Source organism: Alosa sapidissima, chromosome 22, assembly GCF_018492685.1.
Source record: "Alosa sapidissima isolate fAloSap1 chromosome 22, fAloSap1.pri, whole genome shotgun sequence".
NCBI classification, from domain to species: Eukaryota; Metazoa; Chordata; class Actinopteri; order Clupeiformes; family Clupeidae; genus Alosa; species Alosa sapidissima.
Genome location: NC_055978.1, coordinates 29,417,316 through 29,427,581, shown reverse-complemented (window position 1 = coordinate 29,427,581; position 10,266 = coordinate 29,417,316).

The following is a 10,266-nucleotide window of genomic DNA, read 5'->3' as shown; positions in this document are numbered from 1 at the left end:
TATGTGCTAAATGAATATTGCACTGGTTAAAACATTTTAGCATCCATTTGAGTAATGTCATTGACTTACCAGATAGTATATTGAAGACGTCAAACAATGCCACTCAAACATGTCCTCTCTTTCAGTGTTTATCAAAGACAGTTTCCTGTTGTTTTTATTCAAGCTGTCAATGAATTGACACACTGTAGGCCTAATTACATCTGTTGCATGTATCAAATAAAAATATCAGGCAATACTTTTTCCCATGTATGCACACAGGTCTACAGATATATGAACTATTGGGGGAAATGCATTCTACAGTAGGTATAGTCATATCTTGGCCATCTCTTATTTTCTTTATTTTGTCTACAAATTTAACACTGCCAGGAGGAATACTAAGATAAACAGAAGCATTTGTTTTGGTATATTGAAACTAACAATGAGGTACTGAATAGTATATGAGGAAAGCAGCCATAATAGCCAAAACCACTGGTAGATCATTCAGCTAACTTCACTTTCATCCCTTTTTTTCATTGGTTTATTTCTCTGCTTGTAAACCGCATATCTGAAGCAGACAGTATGCTAACCAGATTTTCATTCTTAACTGTCATGGTCTCTTCCTTCCCCTTCTTCTACATCTACGTCTAAAAAGAAGCTTCATTTCTGTTTGTAATAGGACATCTTTTATCAAATAGTTTTAATCTATTATCAAACAGTTGAAACTAAATATGCAAACATTGATATTCCCTCTTTGTTGTGCATGGTCTGTGAGGTCAACAAGTAGCAAAAAGTTGGCAAGTATGTGTCTGCGTGTCATGATTGTTGTGGGAAACATTAAAGATGAGTATAAAGAATCTGTCCAGGTCCATGGCCTTTCTGTTGAGCAGTAAACATCAGGTGAGTTACCACATAATGTTTACTGAATATATTTAACATTAAATATTAGAAGATCTGAAACGATAGTTAAAAGCATCGCTCCAAGAGTACAGCTATTCAATATACGTAGATGGTTATTTAAGTGCTAAAATCTAATGTTGTCACCTCAGGAAAAAAACATGTACAATGTGATCAGAAGTATTTTAATGCTGTTCATCCTCATTGTGTGGTTTGTATGGGTTATGCAATATTCTGCTCTTGTGACTGGCATGGTTTATGTGAAGTACCCTGTAACTGTCTCTCAGTGGTAAACAAGTAACAGGCTGCCATCCATAATTTTGTGGGTTCAGATTGATATAAATCAGATGTGAATACATTTATATAATGAATATATTGTTGCTGTTACTTCCAAGACAGAAAACAATATTTATAATTCTGAAACTGTGTGAATCTTCTGCAAGAACAGAATATATATAAAGAATAAAAAAAAACAAATATGACTTATCAGTTGGAGTTTCATAACTTGGGCTTCTATTGAAATGTGTAAGACTCTGTTTTATTGCAAACCCCTAGTTTTCCCTTGCTCTCTTTTCCGATACATACATACACATAGACACACACAAACACAGACAGTGCCATTCAAATAACTTCATTTTCATGATGTGCCTCTCCCTGTACTGTATGTGTGAATGTGTGAAAGAAAAGGAGTGGACAGAAAAAGTTACAAAATGAATATACATGGGTAGTTTCAAATGCTTTACAAATGAGCTGACAGGAAAAATAATAAAAGCAGGAAAATAATATATTAAAAAGATAATTTGCATAATATAAATTAGATATTTAAAATGTGCATTAATAGTAAAAAAACAAACAGAAATGTATAAAGATTAAAAGGTTAAGGTCGAGCGCCACTACAAGGTGAAACAGCATTTTGCTCAATGTCGGCAGTAGTCCTAGTTCTAAATACATGTAGGCTACACAGAACGTTACAAATTAACATTATCAAATTTGGTGCTTAATATGCTGATACGGCTTCATTTTTCCCCCCATTACAGTGTCACACGGTGGCATATTTCCCAACATTATTCATGAGGCTACATTGTTAAATAGTGAAAACCCTGTTATAATCACCCACTTTGGACATTGGAGCTTACTGACTATGCATCTTCAGTTTTAACTTGACGTGAAGTCATCTGTCAATTTCTTTCCAACTTCACCAAAGTCATCCACACATTTGCACAGACGTCTGCACTATTGTCGAGCAGCATAGTTTATATTCTCCTGTCTCTTGATTCGTTTGTAATGGAGGCTGGTATTGTTATGTCAGTCTCTACTGTATTTGAAACTGCAGGTGTCAGTGTACAGCTTCGTTAGCATAGATAAATTGATTGATATAAATGTATATGCCTGTGCAAATGTATGGATGACTTTGTCAAGTTGGAAAGAAATGGACAGATTCGAACCACCATGTGACACTGTAATGGGGAAAAACATGAAGCCGTATCAACATACTGTATTATGCAACAAATTTGATACTGTAATGTTCATTTGTAACGTTCTTTGTATTTAGAACTAGCCCTACTGCCGACATCGAGCAATATGCTATTTCACCCTGTAGTGGCACTCGACCTTAATACAGCCCTCGAGAGCGCATAGCTGAAAAGGTGCTTGAGCCAGAGGCAGAATGCGCGCAAGTGTTGTATAACACCCAGATTTTGGGGTTGCTCCTCCCAAAACGTGTAACTCCCTCTGACGCGCGTTCTTATTTCATTCTCCTCATCCTCCCGTGTTGTGAGAATGACAAATAAAGTATCTATCTATCTATCTATCTATCTATTAGGGTTAGGGTTAGTGTTAAGTGCCTTGAAGTCGAAGGTGGCAGCGCTGCCTTAAAATCAACGGCGGGGGCCCAAAAGACTATCAAGCATCTGCAGTCCAGCCCTGTAACATCGGTTGCATCATGGCACAAAAAATATGCATATCAGCAACTGAAATCCGACAAGATGTTGGGCTAAGAATTGGGTTAAGAATTGGGTTAAGAATTGGGACTTTAGACTTGAACAGCATATGTCTTTTTTTCCAAAATAAATATGTGATTCTGTGTATACTTTGTAGGTAGTGGTGTCAAATTACATCCCAGATAATTTGCCATAAATTAAATCTAACCTTCATCCAGTGAGATTTGTGAGATTCATGAGATGGATTTTTTCAGAGCAGCGGGAAATCAATTAGTTCCTGTTGGGGATCTACCTGTCTTGCTCATTTTCTCCATTTCTGCTCTGCTCTACAGAGCTAATAATGTTACACAAGACCACAGCATTCATACTGTGGTGCAAACGTCTACACAGGTAGAAATAATTTATTTAGGCATGTTACCCCACACATGGCGTGAGTTAGCAATTAATGAGGTGCCAGGCAACCCTGCAGCTGCCTCTAAAATAGGACCACTGGACCTTAGCCTGGGCCCACTTAGGACCTTTACTCCTTAGAAAGTTCCCTGGCCATTAAAAGTGGTCAGATTGTGTGCTGTGACCAAAGCACACATGACAATGTCATCAAAATGGCCCCAATTTGTTTACACTGGTGTAAAATATGAGAAGGCATAATAATAAACCTTGCACAGTTGTTTCACAGAAAAAGCTCTAGAGCCTAAAGTGCGCTTTCATTTGCGCGATTCAAGTAGCCTACTACATGTAGACTGGTGCCAAAATCCAGAATTGTGACACCCTCAGGCATTTTTGAGACAAAGTTGGCAACCAGTCTTACCTTGTCAATTTGGGTGTGCTGAATTCAAATCTGTAATATGACAAGCTCTATTTGACCTCTGATGACCTCTAGAGGTCATTGAACTTTGGGGCTGTAAGCGTCCCAGCTGAACCCAGTTTCTCAGCTTCATAAGCAATGAAATGTACTAAAATGATGAATTAAGTTAACAAATGGCCTTGTTTGGTAAATATTGGGGTGCTGAATTCACTTTTTCATTTGCAAAACCACATATGACCTCTGATAACCTCAAGGTCATTGTCTGATAACCATATGACCTCTGATAACCGCAAGGAGATTGTCGCGAAACCACGTTGTCGGAATAAGTGAGTTTGTGATGTAGGCTATAACAAACGAACGATCATCATCAAGTTTTATGAAATTAATTCAAATCTTCGACATTGGTTAGCTTTACCGCAAACTGCTTTTCACTCTTAGAGAACGTTTACAATGTCAAAACATCATGTTAAATAGAGATGATAGGCCTACTCTTAATTATCTCCTTTGCAGCAGAACTAACTTGAACATTATGCTACTAGCCTACTGTGCGGCCCGCCGGCCAATTTTCAAAACCCAATGTGGCCCTTGAGCCAAAATGTTTGCCCACCCCTGCATTAGGCAAACTAAAGCTAGCCCACATGTCCACCCCTGCATTAGGCAAACTAAAGCTAGCCTACATGTCCACCCCTGCATTAGGCAAACTAAAGCTAGCCTACATGTATGCTGATAGTTAGTTTCTCACATTTTGTTTTAGCAAGTAGAATGAATGATGGAAGTAATTAATCACATTAATTATTGTATTCAATATGGTTAAATGCCTAAATCCTATCACTATTTTGGGCAGGCTATTGTTTGAAGCCAAGATGCCCACTGAAAAGAGGCGGATTCAGGAGAGAGAGAGACAATTCAGGGAGGCAGCAAAGGGCAGCACATCACTGCAGGGTTGGCTGCGAAAAAGCCAACCAGCAGGTGAGACAGAAACTTTCTGTGATAAAGATGACATGACACTGTGTAAGCGAATTGATTAATTAATCAGACTCATATTTTAGCCTACTAATGGCAATGTTTCATAATTACATTACATTTAAGAACAATTAGGAAATATGAAAGCGGAGCTCGAAAAAAGAGAGAGCGGCAGCCAGACGTTCTCAGTAAGGCGCGCCAAAACCACGGCCGTATCCAAGTACGCACTGTGCGTATCAGGCTACTCGAGAGAGAATTGCCCGTGTGTGTGTTCACACCAAATAGGCCTAGGCTACCATAACTTCCCAACTCTGCACAGTATTCCATTAACTGCATGACAGTAGGCTATTTACAATTTTCTGTAAAGTAAGTTTGTAAACACGTTATCAAAATCAACTTAATGCAGAACTATGCACGCGCGCACCTTTTCTTTGAGCAGGAGAGCCTACATACGCATGCTACAGAAGTTGTCGGATAGCTTGTTGTACTATCTATGCTGGTTATCAGCACACAATGTTATAAGCTAATTCATTAACTCGAGACTCATCATGGATATAACACGTTTTTTAAACAACGTACAGAAAGGATGGAGACAGCAAAGCGAGAGGAGTTATTTCAAATGGGCAAGCCGCAAGCACAAGGTAGGCAAGATTAGTGCTTGTCAAAATGGCTAGCATTACCCCTGTTTAAAGCCATACGTGAACGTGGCCTTCGCTAGAACAAAACTAAAGGTAACTTTAGCCTTTATAGGGCTATACAAAGTTGTCCAAATAAATAGGTCGTTGTTAGGCGTTGTTGTTGTAAAGATATTGCATATGGATGTCATTAGCCTACTATGTAGACTACTTTTTAACTGACCAATGCAGGAACCTAACCGGGACAAATATTATCAAAGCATTGAAAGTTAGGTGGGTGTGTGCGTAGTCCAGAGGTGGGACCAAGTCACTGTTTGGCAAGTCCCAAGTCTTAGCAGTCAAGTCCAAGTCAAGTCCCAAGTAAATACAGAGAAGGGCAAGTCGAGTCCAAGTCACATCAAAGCCAAGTCGAGTCCAAGTCCAAGTCCCAATCTTTTTCAAGTCCTGAACAAGTCATCAGGTACTCTTCACTTAATAATGCCATTATTAGACTATCGATCATAATTTTAACACATCAATCTAATCTACAGTATTTTTTATAAATGCAGATTAAAATATGTTCAATGTTTCTGTCTTGAAATCCTTTACGATATATGCATGTGCATACCTGTGAAATATACGCATAAGCATACCTGAGTAATCTCTATGAAACGGATAGCTACAAGACACTCAGCACAGCAGCATATTGTTTTTCCAAATTGCGGCGTCCACTGTAAGGATGAGTACTAATTTGACTGATGGCGACTCATAAGGGATGCCAAGGTCATGGTTAATGATTACATTAAATGGTGACGAGAAGAATCGTCACATAGGCTACATTAGTAAATTGCTGCGGTTAAATATTTTACGTTTTTATTAGGGCTGTCAAATGATTAAAAAAAGAACTAATTAATCTCATATTTTGAAATGAATTAATCTATATTAATTGCGATGAAAAAGTACATTTTCTCACTAAAGACTAAAGCTTCTTATATGGCATATTAAATACAGCATAAATCACAAAATCACTGAGTAACCACAAAGGTAAAAGTAAAACTCTTTTTAACACTATAATACTGTAAAGGTAAAACACTTTTTAAAACACTATTTAAATGATAATAATGACAGTAATTTTGTTTTAAAGTATTCATTTCTTAAGAAATACTACACATTTGATGCTGTTTAACTCATTTGTAAATGGTGCACTGTCCCTTTAAGCCACTGTGCCACTGTCCACATGTTCTCATAATGATCTTTTTTACCAGCTCCATTCAAATGTAGCCTATGGCTAGTCCACAAACTCTAACATTGTTTGTGCCACATGTATAGCACAATATTAACAATGATAAGCATGATATTAAGTTGGCACAAACAGCTTTCATTCCTTTGGAAATAAAAGCATGTAATGACATGATGCTTGCTAGACATTTTCTGTTTGCAATTAAAAGTAGCCAGAAAGCCAAACCATCCACCTGTCAACTTGACCCCCTCCCCACACAACTTGTTAAAGCCAGCCTCCCCTCCCTTGCCCCCCTCATTTCTGCCATTATCCACTCCTCTCTCACCACTGGAACTGTCCCTACATCCTTCAAAACTGCTGCCATAACCCCAATTTTGAAAAAAACCTGGTGCTGACCCCTCTGACCTCAACAACTTCCGTCCTATATCCAATCTACCCTTCATCTCCAAAATCCTTGAAAAAACAGTTGCCACCCAACTCCATTCTCACTTATCCAATAATAACCTGTATGAACAGTTCTAGTCCGGTTTCCGCCCACAGCACTGAAACAGCACTTATTAAAATTACCAATGACCTCCTTATGGCAGCTGATTCTGGACTCCTCACCATCCTCATCCTCCTCGACCTGAGTGCAGCCTTTGATACCATTTGTCACACCACCCTCCTCAACAGGCTGTCTTCCATTGGCATCACCCACACTCCGTTCAACTGGTTCACATCCTACCTCTCTGGCCGCAAGTCCCTTAAATCCATCCCCTCCTCCGTCACTTCAGGTGTGCCCCAGGGCTCTGTCCTGGGGCCCCTACTCTTCATCATCTACCTCCTTCCCCTCGGCAATATCTTTCGCAAATTCAACATTAATTTCCACTGTTATCCAGATGACTCCCAGCTCTACCTCTCCAGCAAACCTTCGTCCACTCTCCCACCCACCTCCCTTACTGATTGCATCTCTGAAATAAAAACCTGGTTCACCCAAAACTTCCTTAAACTAAACAGTAACAAAACCGAGGTCCTCCTCATTGGTACTAAGTCCACTCTATCCAAAACAGACAGCTTTTCTCTTTCTATTGATAACTCCTCTGTTTCACCCTCCCCTCAGGTTAAGAGTCTGGGTGTCATCCTTGACAGCACACTATCCTTTCAATCCCACATCAATAATATCACTCGGTCTGCTTACTTCCACCTACGTAATATCAATCGCCTCCGCCCCTCCCTAACCCCCCACACTGCTGCCATTCTTGTCCACAGTCTCGTCACTTCCCGTCTTGATTACTGCAACTCTCTCCTTTTCGGCCTCCCCCACAAATCCCTCCATAAACTTCAACTAGTCCAGAATTCAGCTGCCCGCATCATAACTCGAACCCCCTCCATTTACCACATCACTCCCGTCCTCCATCAGCTCCACTGGCTCCCGGTTCAGTTCCGCATCCAATTTAAAGTCCTCCTGTTTACTTTCAAGGCCATTCACAACCTCGCCCCTCCATATTTGTCTGATCTCCTCCATGTTCCCACTCCCTCCCGCTCTCTAAGATCCTCTTCCTCCATACACCTGTCTGTCCCCTCCCGCTCTCTAAGATCCTCTTCCTCCATACACCTGTCTGTCCCCTCCCGCTCTCTAAGATCCTCTTCCTCCATACACCTGTCTGTCCCCACCGCCCGTCTCACCACCATGTGGAGCAGAGCATTCACACCTGTCTGTCCCCACCGCCCGTCTTACCACCATGTGGAGCATTCAGTCGCTCTGCTCTCCATCTCTGGAATTCACTACCACCCCAACTCAGAAACATTGATTCATTCCCCCACTTCAAATCACAACTCAAAACACATCTTTTTAAAACTGCTTATTCCATATGATGTTATTTTTGTTTGTTTGTTTTGTTTCTGTTTTTGTCTTTTCTTGCTTGTTTATTTTTAAATATTTTAAATTTGTATGTACGGTGTCCTTGAGTGCCAAGAAAGGCACCTTTAAATAAAATGTATTATTATTATTATTATTATTAAAAGTGAATTATGAGCCTGGTAGCCAGTAGCCACCTAGCTGAGTGGAATGCGTTTCAATCGGTATAATATCATGTGCTTCATGTAAACGAATTATTGAAGACTTCAAGACTCACCAGTTCCATTACACAAAGGCAAAGACAAGTCTTCATTATTCTTGTCCATTTTCCAAATCACAGTGAGTGCAGCCTATGTCAAAGTGCCCTGGCTCTCAGTTTATAACAGTAGTGAGAACCGGATAAATCCGCAATTTCCTATAATCTCGTCTTTGTTGCCTTCATGATTTCCTTTTATACGTTACTTATGTTTAAAAGGAGATATCAATCATCATCAACAATGACAAGCCAGCTGGAACCTGCCACTAGGCTAGCATTCGTTGAAGTCATTAAAAATTCGTTTAAGTTTGATCTTAATGGAGAGGACCCGAAAAGTATCATCTTTATGTAACATGCTGTTGGTGCATTTTGACATTGTAAACATTCTCTAAGAGTGCAAATCAGTTTGCAGTAAGGCTACTATTTATTTAATGTTGGTCCTTCCTCTGTCTCTTGGTGCCCTACACACAGTGCGTGATTCGTGTGGTGGTAACAGCACTCATCACTGTGCTCTGCCTGTTTGTGTCCATTATGTGTTTTGTTTTTTCGTCGCGGAAGTGAAAGCATCTCTGGGGTGACTGGTCCACGATCAGGAAATGTATTTTTTGACTCGAGACATGTCAAGTCATTACAAGTCAAAGAGGCAAAGTCCGAGTCAAGTCTCGAGTTAATAGTATTCAAGTCCAAGTCAAGTCGCAAGTCATGCCGAATTTTATCAAGTCGAGTCTGAAGTCAATAAAATCATGACTCGAGTCTGACTCGAGTCCAAGTCATGTGACTCAAGTCCACATGTCTGGTGCGTACCATCGCATTCATTCCTGCAGGCGCCTTGTCCACTTTTTTCAAAACGAGGATCAAAATAGTGAAGTCCACGTCCACCCCTGTCCCTGACAACGTTACCGTTATCGGCTCCAACACCCCCCTTGTTTGTATTTGATGTGGCTGGGCTGTGTGTGTGCGCTAGACTGCGTGTTTCAATGTATTTGACGTTGTGTCTGGCTAGGGCTGTGTGTTAACAATGTATCATGATGTGGCTGTGTGCGTGCGCGCCAAACTCTAGGCTACAATGTTTCATGAGTTTGGGAGTTGCACATTTTAGGCTGACCTGGGTACCACTGGCAGTTTTTTTCAAGCCTTAGTTTAAGTAATTCATTGATAGTAATAATATAATATTTCATGGTTGATTTTTTTTGTGCATTGCCCCATGTTTGTAGGCTAGGCCTACTTGTTTTTTGTATGTTGGTACAATTGTATGTTGGTTAACAGTTCCACAATATAAATGCAAATTTCATTTTTACATTATCTGTCATAATTTAATTGTCTCTCTCTTTCTCTCTCTCTCTCTCTCTCTCTCTCTCTCTCTGTCTTATGTATATTGATGATAATAATAATTATATATTGAAAAAAAATGGGGGGGGCTCGGGGAGGCCTCTGCCCCGGCCCCCAGATGACCTTAACCTGGCCCTGGAAACGACCCCCTGTTCGGATCTGTTTGTACACGGGGTGAAACCGGATGCATTAAAGTAGCGTTAAAGTAGCAACGTTGAGCTCCCCCAGGAGCTTCCAATTCTGTGAAGGACGAGGTAGCACACAGTCTATGAGCATGGGGGCGACATATTCCTATTTTGCCCAGGGCGCAGGATTGCCTTCCGTCGGTCCTGTGTTAGCACACACTTTACTCTATTCTTTGGTGCTGGCTCTGTTAGGCTATTTTTATAGAAATCTATTCAGTTTGAAC